The sequence below is a fragment of the Pezoporus flaviventris genome, unplaced genomic scaffold, assembly GCF_033815535.1.
Source record: "Pezoporus flaviventris isolate CSIRO_AGI_PZ_B2104156 unplaced genomic scaffold, CSIRO_AGI_Pfla_v1 ptg000023l, whole genome shotgun sequence".
Taxonomy (NCBI): Eukaryota; Metazoa; Chordata; class Aves; order Psittaciformes; family Psittacidae; genus Pezoporus; species Pezoporus flaviventris.
Genome location: NW_026892571.1, coordinates 7,422,558 through 7,435,118, shown reverse-complemented (window position 1 = coordinate 7,435,118; position 12,561 = coordinate 7,422,558). Strand labels below are relative to the sequence as shown.

The 12,561-nt window shown below is 37.6% G+C and overlaps 1 long non-coding RNA gene across 1 annotated transcript in view; it reads right to left on the bottom strand.

The window, feature by feature from the left end:
• LOC133271288 (uncharacterized) overlaps positions 1–12,203 on the bottom strand; it is an 80,961-nt gene extending 68,758 nt beyond the window's left edge. The window contains exons 1-2 of the long non-coding RNA XR_009744065.1: positions 12,150–12,203; positions 9,812–9,860 (exon numbers count right to left, since the gene is read on the bottom strand). This is a non-coding gene — a long non-coding RNA (uncharacterized LOC133271288). The remainder of the gene's footprint in view (positions 1–9,811; positions 9,861–12,149) is intronic.
• Between the last annotated feature and the right edge of the window lie 358 nt (positions 12,204–12,561).

Here is a 12,561-nt window from a genome sequence, read left to right as displayed (position 1 = left end):
ATAACTGACCCACAAGAGGAGCCTCTGTTTTTATCCCTGAATATTACTTCTTAATTGTTTCTGTGGACACAGTAAGAAGTTTCAGCTCAAAGCATCATGTCAGCACTGCCTGACTAAGTCTAGGGATACCATTTGAGAGCCTTGTAAGCAAGTAACCACCATTTGTCTTCGCAGGTCAGCACCTGTACACTTTATAACCTACATGCATAACAGCACTTCAGCTCTTCCTGCTATAAGACAATGGTCAAGAACAAAAGTTAACTGGGGCTGAGCAGGCAAGGAAAGAGGACAAATCACAAGAATATTGGTCCTATTGCTTGAGAGGAATCTATTTTAACCTATTTTCACTTCTTGCTTCACTTGGAGCACAAGAGCTTTGCCTATACATTGTTCTTGTATACACTTACGTATTTTAGCAAGATGAGGGAGGTCTTAAAACTGTTCTGAAGGACAGCTGTTTAAGCAGACATTATCCTCCTGTGATATGAAGAAATGCAATAAACAAAATTAGAATACATTTTGACTTTCAAATACCAAGAGATGATACCACCAGGTTTCTTTTACTTTTGCTCATTATGAAAAGTAAATTAGTCATGCTCCCTAGTCACACTTCTGCAAAGCATCCTCAACAGCTAAACAGGATGACTGAGTTTCCTCTGCCTTGTAGAGTGAAAACTTAAGTGACACCAAACCATGCTTGAACAGTGTATTTCATGCTTGAACTCTCATACTGTGGATAAACAGAAAAAGGAAAAGTTATTTGGTGTGCAAGGGTTTGCACAGCTCATAAAATTTTGTGTAGCTTCAGGCCGGGGAGCCACACTCACAATGAAGGGTAAGTGCCTTTGCCTTCCCCTCTGCCCACTGCAGTTCTCCTGTGCTGACCCACTAAATGTGATCCACCAAGTGATCTTACCCACTAAACACAAAAATCCACACCATGTGTGCATGAGCATCTGTACTTAAGTATGTCTGTACACAAAATCTTGGAAAAAGTCATAAAAAGACTTTACCTCTTTAACTAGCACTCCAGTAAGCAATTTAACTGAAAAAAATGTAAAGGAAAATCTAGAAATCAGTGTCCTTTTTTGAGCTCAAACCTAAGCTTTGTAGTTCATTTTAAACTCTTACTGCCATAGCCTAAATTCCTACTTGAGAGTCAGCAACTACCCTGGATACTATTCAAGAGCCTACAAAGGAAGATGAGGGAATAGTGATTTAGTTCAAATAAACCACAGATTGGCATTGGTTCAGAAACTAACACATGAAATTCAAATATGTCATAGAGAAAGGCAGACTAATTGATTCAAATCACTTTTGGTAGCTTACCAGCTGTGTGCAAAAGAAACACTGCCCCAATTACAGAAAGCCAGGAATCTTGTTCAGACAGGCTCAATACTTATGAATGAATGAGGTTTCTGGTCTCTGCCTTCAGATCCTCCTTTTTTAACTACTAGCTTTTAAACTTTAACAGACCTGTTGTCTTTATAGAATAATATAAATTCTTGATGAAATCTTGAAAAAAACTGGGAACTGCAAAAAAACACATAATTTCTTAAATTTTGTTTATACAGCCTGGCAGAGCACAGCACCTGTCTTAGATGGGCTTTCCAGGCATTAATGCCATACAAGTAATTTAAGTAATCATACATGTATGGTGTTCTCTTTGGTTAACATAACTCTTTTAAAAAGGTATTATTTCATGTAAAAAAATTGGAGTTGATGGCAAAAAATATCATTATATTATGGCTTCATTTTGTTCCTGTTCGCTTCCCCTGTGGCTCAACTATGACATTATTTATAGCCTTTTCAAAGTCTAATTATATTGCATTGGACATCCTGAGATATTTGTGGATGGGCATTTTCTACACAGAAACTTTGTGCTTATTCTTATTACCCTAACAGCTATGCAGTTCCAGAACACCAACCATGATTAATTAAGTAGGCACAATATTGCTGAAATCTCCTCTGATTTGCTGTATCGTCACTGCCATTCCTACAACCACGAAAAGACCTGCTAAAGCAGTATGTGACTAAAGCTGAAAAGATCCAGCCTAATGAGACCTCCTGGGAAAGCACCTCTCCTCATGTGATCAAAGGAGGAACTTTATTTCCTCCTGATCAGATGGGAATGGTGTATAAATGTATACAGCAGCTATATATGGTAATCTGATGAGTAGCCCAACAGCTTTAAATTATTTAATTTCACTTCACACAGAACTGTAAGTCTAGTCCATAAGGATACAACAGGCTGCATAAGGATACAACAGGCTCTGCATCTACAGAGCACAGTTCTGCTGTCATCTAGTAGAATATACTTCTTAATTGCTTGGCTAGTAAATCATCTTTATTCTTTATGACCTATTAAACCCTGGTAAGCTCAACAAGCCATATGAGACTTGGTAACTGCAATTTCTGTTTAGCAATCCTATGATTTCCTGTATGTTCACAATAATAAAATGGCATTAAAACTCATAGAGATGGCTCAGAAAAGCAAAGTGCTGATAGCTATGCTGAGATTAGACGAATTCTCCATGCTACCTAATTTCAGGCTCTGGGAGTCTTTATAGATTCCTTATATATGAGACAGAAAAAGGGGGAAAAAAATAAAGTTCTTGTTTTGAATTATCCTCTGGAAAAGTTTCTCTATTCATGGAATACTAAAGATGTGTAAGCAACTTTTTCTAAATTACATATTTCAATTGGCTGTCCATGATAAGGTTGCTTGTTATCCATCCTAAACTCTGCTCTCCTGGGAGATGAGGGTGATCAAATCAGTTCTTGCCCTAAGAAGTTAACCAGAGGAGCCCAAGTTCCATAAAAAATCCACTCTCTTTATGTCCTAATCTGCTCAACTCATACCATTTATATTATCTCCTGCTGCCCCCCTTCATTGTTCATCAATGTAGGTGCTGCAATCTTTGAAGGGCCCTTGCAAAACAGGTGTAGATATTTGTCTAAACTATAACCCAAAAGCATTTAAAATCTCCAAAGGGTAAGGGAAAGAAGCCACTGAAGAAAATCCAGAAAAATTTTTATGCAAGTCAGCCCTTGCATCACAAGTCAGAAAAGGAAAAGTTCATCAAAGGATCCTAACAGCAGCACACACTGTATTTGCTTATCTTCTCATTCTTATGGTTCTTGCCCGTTCCTCATTTTTTCCCAGTGGACTACAGATGTTCCATTTTTGCATCTTCCATATTGTCCTACTCTTAAATTTGTTTTTAAATTGTTATTACTGAGCAGAGAGCCTCCAAATTCAGCCAGTTTCGACCATGCTCCAATTCCATTTTGATTTAAAATATAAAAGAAAACTACTCCATACTGTACTCCATACATACATACTGATAATTTTTTAAGTGCATCTTTTACTGGAGAATTCATCCCCATTAGCATGCTGTACAACAAGGCTTCCCATTTAATATGACATCACAGGGAAAACTGAAAGAATCCTACTGTTTTTTATTAACATGTTTCAAGATTTTCAGTATTATTTAGATGTAAAAATCCTCAGATGTGAAAATAATGCATCACAGAGAAAAACATGCAGCAAATTTCACAGAAAACCAGAACTTAAATGGCTTAAGTTGAATATAGGGTGGAAAAGAATGAGTTCCTCAGAGCCATGTATTATTGTGAAGGAAAGAAAGCTGAATAAGTCAAACAGAGTGGGAGATATCTAGAGGCAAGCTAGAAGTTTTTAAATGCCAGGCTACAGCATGGAGTGACAGCCCTTGCAATTCTAAAATGGACGTGACTGGAATTGACAAGGACTTGTGGTACAGGAATGAATCTCCTGGGTGGGGGGGTGTGTCTGTATATATATATATTTATTTAATCTTTCCTTTCCCTGCATGGTAAAGATATGTTTAATCCTAGAGACTGGAAGTATCTAGGTTACAGACAGCCCAAAAACTAGACAGAAGACAAGAACAAAATAAAACCCAGTTGTGGAAGAGATAGTAAGATTTCATCAGGCATTTGTTTTCTCTGATCTAATATTAATTCTGGATTTGCTGATCATAATACATGCTGGGAAGAGATGGAAACCATCTAAGTATTCTAAACTCAGCCATCTTCAGAAGTAAGGACCGTTTCAGGATGTTTATGTTATTTCTTTCCCCTTTGTTTAAAAATACACACAGAGGTCAAGAGAGGGATAACTTATTTTGCTGCTGCTATTACCATTCTCATCTAGTGGAAACCTGAACCACCATCATGCCAATGAATTTTCACGGCTCTAATATGAAAAGCAGCTCCAAGGAAATTACTGTCTATTATTCTTCCTCTGTTGAATGACTGCACCCTTTTATGGTGATATTTTTCTGAAATCAAGTACTAAGCTGGCAAAGCTGCTAGGAAGCAGAGTGGAATGCAGGTTTAACCCGCCCACACCTCCTGCCCCAGGGGATTTAGTGCTGGTTCAAATAGAACAAGCGTGGAATAGCAAGAAGATGGGGAGATGGTGTGGAGCTGAAGACCTCAGAAAACCAGAATGGATGTAAGATCTGCTACAGCTTGTAGGTAAGGAACTGAACTCACTGCTTCTCAGGTTTACAGAAGAGGATACACTGACAGGTCTGTGTAGCTAGTATGGCCACTGTAGTAGCTCTCATTACTATGCATAAATTCACTGAAAAAATCCCAGACCCTGAAGTCTTCAACCATTGAATCGTCTAGATTGTACAGGACCCTTTTGAGTTCATCCAGATCAATTCCCAAACTTTTGTTATCATTTCCTGCTTAGAACCCTACCTTGTTAGCTTCAGGTATTCCCACATAATAGGAGGCTCTGACATCTCCAACCCATGTAAGCAGCCAGCAAACTGTGGCCACTGACAAGATTTGGACTGCTCTTCACCAGTGCCATGTGGCTTGAGAGCTTCCCTTTCACTGATCCCTCCTGTATTTAACATTATTGCCAATATGTTGTTTACAATCTTATTTTAGGTTTGAGTATTTTAATGTGCTATAAAATTTCATTCTTTAGCCTATAAAAAATATTTTAACTTTAGACTTCTTGGCTTTTAGATTATTACGTGCATTTACTGAGATGGTCTTCTGCAGTGTTTTCCCAAAAAGTTAGTATTATATTTCCTCAACCTTAATTCATCTTAACAAAGGTTCTTTTCTTCTTTTAAGTTTACTCATGCCATCATTTTCTATTCTAATAAATAAAGAAGGTCACTCTATGAATATGTACTATTTATATGGCAATCTAACCCAAAAATGTAGTTGCTTTTGTCCATTATCTCAGCTAACAAAAAAATTCATAAAATGTTTTATTACTTACTTGAATGTAAACTATTTTTATAAGAGTACAATCAAACCTGATTATTCTCATTAGTTGGGAATTTATAACTTGCAACCTTTTGTCTTCTGACTTGTTGAAAAGACTGATTATAAGGTGCTGAGGATTAATATGAATGCATATTTATATGGACTCTAATATCCATATATACTTTGGGTAGTGTTATACTTTTAATAGATGTTACTAATCCAAATAATAATTGTAATGCTTCCAACCTTCATTAAAAAAATATATACTGGTAATCAGGTATCTAGCAAAAAGCTATACAACAATACTTATTAACTTAATGTGCAGATATGAAGACATACTACTGTGGCACCATGATATAAGACTCAGAATCAGAAAAGGGACACACAAAACAAAGAATACATTAACATATGTAAAGAAGTCAGTGTAAAAAGAAAGGTATAGGCGTGGTGAAAGTACTTCATAAACAAATGCGATCAAGACATATTTATACTCACAGGAAGTCCAAAATACCCAAATTTATCTTTTCTTACAGAGACTTCAGGATGAAATTTTAACACTAGAGCTGAAGGAAAACAGGGTGGTGAATATCTTACACTGAACTATTACTGCCTTGAAAGACAAAAACAGATCCACAGCATGCTCAGCACACAGAAAGCCATCAGGTATGAGATCCATATTGGAAGAAATTATGCTGTCTCCAAAGTTCTGTTTGATAAGCTCAGATTTCTGCCCTTACTTTTTTCTTACCCCTCAAAATGCCACTTCATTATTGTTACTGGACATCAGTATGGTAAATGGACCACATCTGGCTCGAGGGAGAGGGCTCTGTGAAAACTTGGGTATTCTTTCTAGCAATTTTAAAATTACCTAGAACTATGGAATATATGAATAAAGGTTTGCAAAAAATTCAAACAAAATCAGATCTGTGTGAAAACGTCAGACTGATTATTCTCCATGGAGTGGAGATGACTGCTGATCAGAAAACACTTCATGTCTGCACTGCAGACAGAACAAGTCAAAATAAGAAGCAGTCAGTGCAGTGAAACAGGTTGGGTTCTGGAAGGTTCTGAGGAAACTTTCAGGTTTGCTCACTGCAATGAGAATACAAGTTATGTGGATTCTATTTTAACAGAAGGTCATGCCGTTGACATCAGTAGTCTGTCAGTGTTCTTTTTCATTGTAGTGAAAATAACTGACATTAACACTGATAACTTTGGGTCTAATTTTCCACCAACAGCCACAGTTTTTACAAACTTTCACTATGTCATAAATGAAAGCCAGTATTTATTTTTATTGTCATTGTTATTATTGACATTATTATTATTTCTATTTTACTATCTGCAGAGACATAGCCAGGACTTTAAATTTCCTAGTAGTTCTATCACCTTTACTGATCACGGCTGTTGGCTGTTTAATGCATCATCAATGACAAATGAATATATTACCCGAGATAACATGGTTAAATATGGCTTACGTGTACGCATAAGGAACTTGTTGTTGAATAACAAATAAAGCTTCAGGCGCAAACTCTAGTTTTATCTAGTACTGGAATTCACTTTGAATCAACAGGAGTTAAGCTGCCGCTGTGCTGTTTTCTTTTGACCTAAAATAATAAGTCTTAAAACTTCAAAACTGGATGGGAACATGGCAACGTTTCTTGCATGTGCAATCCAGAATAAGATGAAAAAATGACTGTCACTCCTGTGTATATCAACCCACTATAATGACTAGTTCCTGCTTGCACTCAGTTTCTTTCCATGTTGGAAAAGTGTAAAATTAAGTTTTGTTTCTCAGTAGGCAGAACTTTAAACCATAATAAGTGGTGTCCCTATGCCATCATAACAATGCTTTGTACCAGTATTACTGAAATCAGTATTTAGTTTTGCATCTGCGCTACCCAGGGCCACTGAGGCCCCTTTCTGAAGGCCTCATAGACTTGACGCCATGCTACACACCAGATGTAGGGCTTAGAGTGGGATCAAAGCCAGAGGATGTAGGAAGTGTCATGACCCAGACATAGCTTCTATTTTAAAGATGGTGCTCAGCTGTGCTGCCAGAGAGTTTTTTCAACAATCTTCCCTATGAAACTGAGCAAAACTGAATGGGTTCCTCACTGCCATTAGTCATTTTATCTTCGTACCTAAATAGCTCTGCTAATTTTTGAGGAATTATTCCAGGCTTAGAATTAATGAGATACATTATCGCTGCACTTTGCCAGCCAAGATAACTTAAAATGCACTAGGCTCAGTTTCCATAAGCAGTCAAACTGCGATCACACGAAACTCCACAGGGACTAATTTATCACGCTTCTTAACAGATTATAGCAACCCAAACAAACCACCATGCCTCCAGCATCTTGCTGGCTTCCAATACCCATTTCAAGCTGTTCAAGATAGCACTGCCTCAGCAGCTGCAGTGCAGAAGTAACCAGAGAGTGCCAGTCCTTACATTTTTCTTTTATAAATAGTGAGCAGATCTAATTACTACCTGAATTACAGATAAATGGCAGTATTTATTATAAGTTTATCATAAAGCCAACTTTTAAAAGGAAATTAAAACCCCTTGAAGTCTTCCACATTGAACTAGTTGGGTTTAAAAAATTTACTCCTCACTCAAAAGACAGTATGTATGAAAGATTAATACATACACATCAATGTATCGACCAGTGTCTGGTCATTAAATCATCCACAATAGATTGAAATACTGCATTGATTTATAAAGCTAGAAGGTTTATAGTTGTTTATAGCATTTGCTGAAGATAACCAGGAACTGTATAAAGGATTAAGGATGCTTCTGAAATTACCCAAGATAATTAAAATATTTAAAAGAGAAGATTAGAATGTAGCTTTCAATAAATATAGCAATCAAGGTTGATATTAATATGATATATCTAAGTATATGTGAGAAAAGGTCTGACAATGATAATTACTAACACTGAAGATTAAATGATGCTTAAGTAATTAAACATAATTATTTGAAACCTTTCCATTTCCAGTTTTATCATATTTGATTAAAATGTCACATAGAAATAACAAGGTCCTGTATTAAATAAACCATGATGTCACTATTAGAACCAAACCTTATTATTTTCCATCCCTGTGCTGTGAATTAATTAAAGCTAATTGTTTTCTTTGAATAAACTTTGAACATTCCACGCTACTCAGGGTACGAGTAGTCCTAAAGGCGAAGTGGCTTGTTTATGGCCACAGTTCTAGGGTGGACGATGAGAGCCCAAGCCCTAACCTCTCCTCTCCCTCTCTGTACTCCGGTTACCATTTTCCTGCTGGGGCTCCGTGCTTGCTGCATGTCCTTCTCACTGCCCTGAGGATCTCTGTAGCCAAGGCTGGCTTGGAGCGTCACATCCTCCACCAGCCCCTGCCTGTTGGTGAGCACCCTCTTGTCGTCTCTGACCCGGCTGCTCCCACCCTAACGCCTAACCATGCCCCACACTTCTTTTTATACACACTGAGGTGTACCTCCCACCTGCACATTGTGACATGGGCGCTGCCCAACTGGCGCTCTGTGACATAGCCACCCCTGTTATGGTGGTGCCTGCTGACCTGACGCCTGCTTACTGCTTTCCCTCCAGCCCTCTCTCCTCTCATCCTCTGTACTCCTTTCACCAAGTGCCTCCCAACCTAATGCCTAACCCTTTCCTTCTCACAGCGCTGAAGTGGTATTTGGAACAGCCAGGATAGAAGCCACTATCTGTATGGGTCAGCAGCAGATTGCTGCCTCTCTAGAGCAAAGGAGGGGTAGTCTGAAGATGTTGCAAGGCATTTTAATTGTTTTCCTACATTTAGAAATCTAAATTCAGTTGTGGGCATACCAAGAGGGATTCATGTGCTCGGTGCTCTAGTGCTCATGATTCATATGAAGTATTTGAGAACTCTTTTCTCAGGATGGGATGAATCCAGGACTAGAAATTCTGGTTTTCTTTTGTACTTTAGCATTACAGATTAGCCATTATTTTGACAAATAGAGCATTTCATCTTGTAACTTAAATTAAATGAATGAATGTTTAATTGCTTATTGCATTTTAGACATCCTGTAGATATCATGAAGGTAATGACTGCCAAATCACAGTCACTTGCAGAAACTTGTCACTGATAGGACAGACAGAAATAAAGCTGTTTGAAATTTATGGTCTAAATGTTTCAACATTTAAAAATGAACAAAGTAACCAAAAAACTAAAACAACAACAATATAACCAAAACACAAAAAAAAAAAAACACCTTTTTTTTTCATTGAATTTTCAGGTAAGAAATTTGTCAAAACCAGGTTTATTGGGCAAATTAATTCTTTTTCCCCTAGCTAGTCAACATTCCAAAGGCCCTTCTCTTTCTCTCTCTTATAGTCATCAAATTTTTCTGAGCAGATGCAAGGGACTAGGAAAGAGAATAGCAAAGTTTGGTTAGGTTTAATTTATACCTTAGAATATTAAAAGCTCCACTTTCAAAAAAAAACTAAGATTTCACTTGTAAAAGAACAAATTTGTCACCATATGGAAGGGCAAGCTGAAGTTTTACCAGTATATCCTAGAGAGTTTCATCTGGAGTAATTACACACCTGTAGTACCTATTTTAAAGGGAAAAAAATAGAAATGAATGCAGAGAGATAAGAATAATTTTTCTAATACTTGCAAATAGGGAAAAAATTAGAAGTGATAATTCAGGGTTTTCTTGGGGGATTGGTTTAGGGGAGTTTCAGGATTTGTGGGTGTCGTGGTTTAAACCCAGTCAGGTAATTCGTTCGCTCACTTCCCCCCCTTTCTTGCCCTCCCCCTGCTCTCGGAGGGACGGAGAGGAGAATCAAAAGAATGCAACTCCCACGGGTTGAGATAAGACCAGTTTAGTAACTAAGGTATAACACAAATCACTACTGCTACCACCAATGATAATAATGATAAAGGAAATAACAAGGGAACAGAATACAACACCTCACCACCCGCTGACCGATAACTCGCCCCCCAAGCCCGACCAAGCTCCGACCGATACCTCCTCCAACCCTGCAGTCTCCCAGCCCTTCCGGCTAACTCCCAGTTACATCCTGGGCATGACGTGCTGTGGTATGGAATAGCTCTTTGGTCAGTTTGGGTCAGGTGTCCTGTCTCTGCTTCCTCCCGGCTTCCCCTCCTCCCTGGCAGAGCATGAGGCTCGCAAAGTCCTTGGCCAAACCAAAACATCTCTATCAGCTCTGTTCCCGAGCTGAAAGTCAAAACACTGCACTGCACCAGCTACCAAGAAGGGGAAAAAATGACTGCTACTGCTGAACCCAGGACAGTGGGGTTTTTAGCTAAAAGTAATCTTTAAATCTTTAAAATTATATTAGGGTAGCATATAAAATACAGACATACATAAAGTAAGTTATAGGTAACACTGAAATGACAAACTTGGAGCCAAGACAACCACATAGAAGAATCTATGGTGATGTAATACTGAGGCTATGATGGTGCCGTTGCGAAAGTAAAACCACCCACATTTCCAGTTCATGACTATGACACGCCACAGTATTGAAAATTAAGAGAAAGTTGTGGTCACAACATCTGGAGTTCTTCCAGAGCAACCTTTAAGAGTTTTTGAAATGAGCACAATCACTTTTGTAAGTGCTTATTCATTTTTCATATGCCCATTCTTTCTTCCATTCCACAGTTTAACATATTACACTTGCACTTTTAATGGATATCTAAGACTTTAATGGAATTTCAGCGAACTGCACTTTATATTTCCCCCCAAAAGGAATGGTTCATTAGGAGTTAAAGCCAGTCTGCTTTTTTGTTCGGCTAGTAAGAAGACAGCCTGGAGGTATACTGTATTAATTCCTAATATAAATGAAGTTAGATCACTGCAGAGCAAAATATTTATTTATAATGAATAAGAAAACAGGCATAGCAGAGAAAACATGAAATGGAAGAGGAGAGAACAGAAAATATGTTTCTGCAAACTAGGGAATGAGATAGTAGGGTAGAAAGATTACATAAAGAAATGTACTCAAACTACAAGCACTATTTGCTTTCAGATACTGTAAAGCAGGAGAGGATTTCATACCACATTAATCAGAGCCTTCTAAATAAGAAAAAAAAAAACAAACATCCAGGTAAAATGATCACTTCAGTAGACTGACAAATGAAACAAGACTTTTTAGGTACTATCTTTAATTTGCTGACTCCAGTCACAGTCACTGCAGGAACTGCCTGCACGCTGATATCCCCACTTGGAATAAACATACTGATTTTTAATACATTTCAGAGTGGATTTCTTCAGCTTTTTGGTAGAGCAGTCTTAGTAACAGAGATGCATGCATGCCATGGTAGATCAGCATGCAGAACTTTAATTAAAGCTATGTCAATTTTAGGCCCTCAAATCTTGTTAAAGAACCATTATACTGGAAAAGCTTGACTGCATCAATTATTTTGCTATTCCTTTACATTTTGGAATGTGTTTGTTAAAGGTTACATCATCTATCTCAATTTTCCAGTTCATCAATATGCCCCAGATTTTTTTTTAATAACCTCAAATGTGTAGCATCATATCTTAAAATCCTAATTAAAGAGGTGTTTTGTGCCAGCAGAGATTAAAAAACATGAGTTTTCACATGTAATCATCAGGAAAGTGGGTAAAATTTCCATTACATGCTTGCATAGGTTTAGACTTCTAATGCAAAAAACACTTCTTGTGTCAACTTCAAGTTCTAAACATTTATAAACGAATAATTTTCATGTAAGAGGCTGCAGCTTTTGAAAGACACAGCTAGACCCCCATTCTAGTTGCAGCTTATTTCAAAACATCTCTAAAGGAGATGTTTCTTGGAGAAAAAATTGTAAAAAGCTGAAATGTACCCAGGAATAGAAATAAGATTTGTCTTTACCAAGCATGGGTTTCCAGGGTACAGAGCCAGATGAGTGGGCCAGCAGGTATTTGCCTGTGTAAAGAACGAAAGAAACAGAAGTTGCCCATTTAGTTAAGGAATAGTATTTTCCTAAACAATTTTACAATGTCAGTCATGACACGAAGACTATGGCTTCTACAAGAAGAACTGACTGCCTTCGAGTGACTAAGTGATAATGGAGAAAAAAGAGAAGGCAGAAGTTCAAGTTATTGAACAGTTACTTTAATATTCTAAGCTGAAAATTGGAAACATCTCCATTTTCAGTTTTGCTACAATGTAAGAAATAAGGACAAGACCTTTTTCTTGCCTGTCACTCAGCCAGACCAACAATTAGAAAAAACAGACAGATGGACTGATTTTCCAGAAAGTCTCACTCGGGGATGTGAGTTAA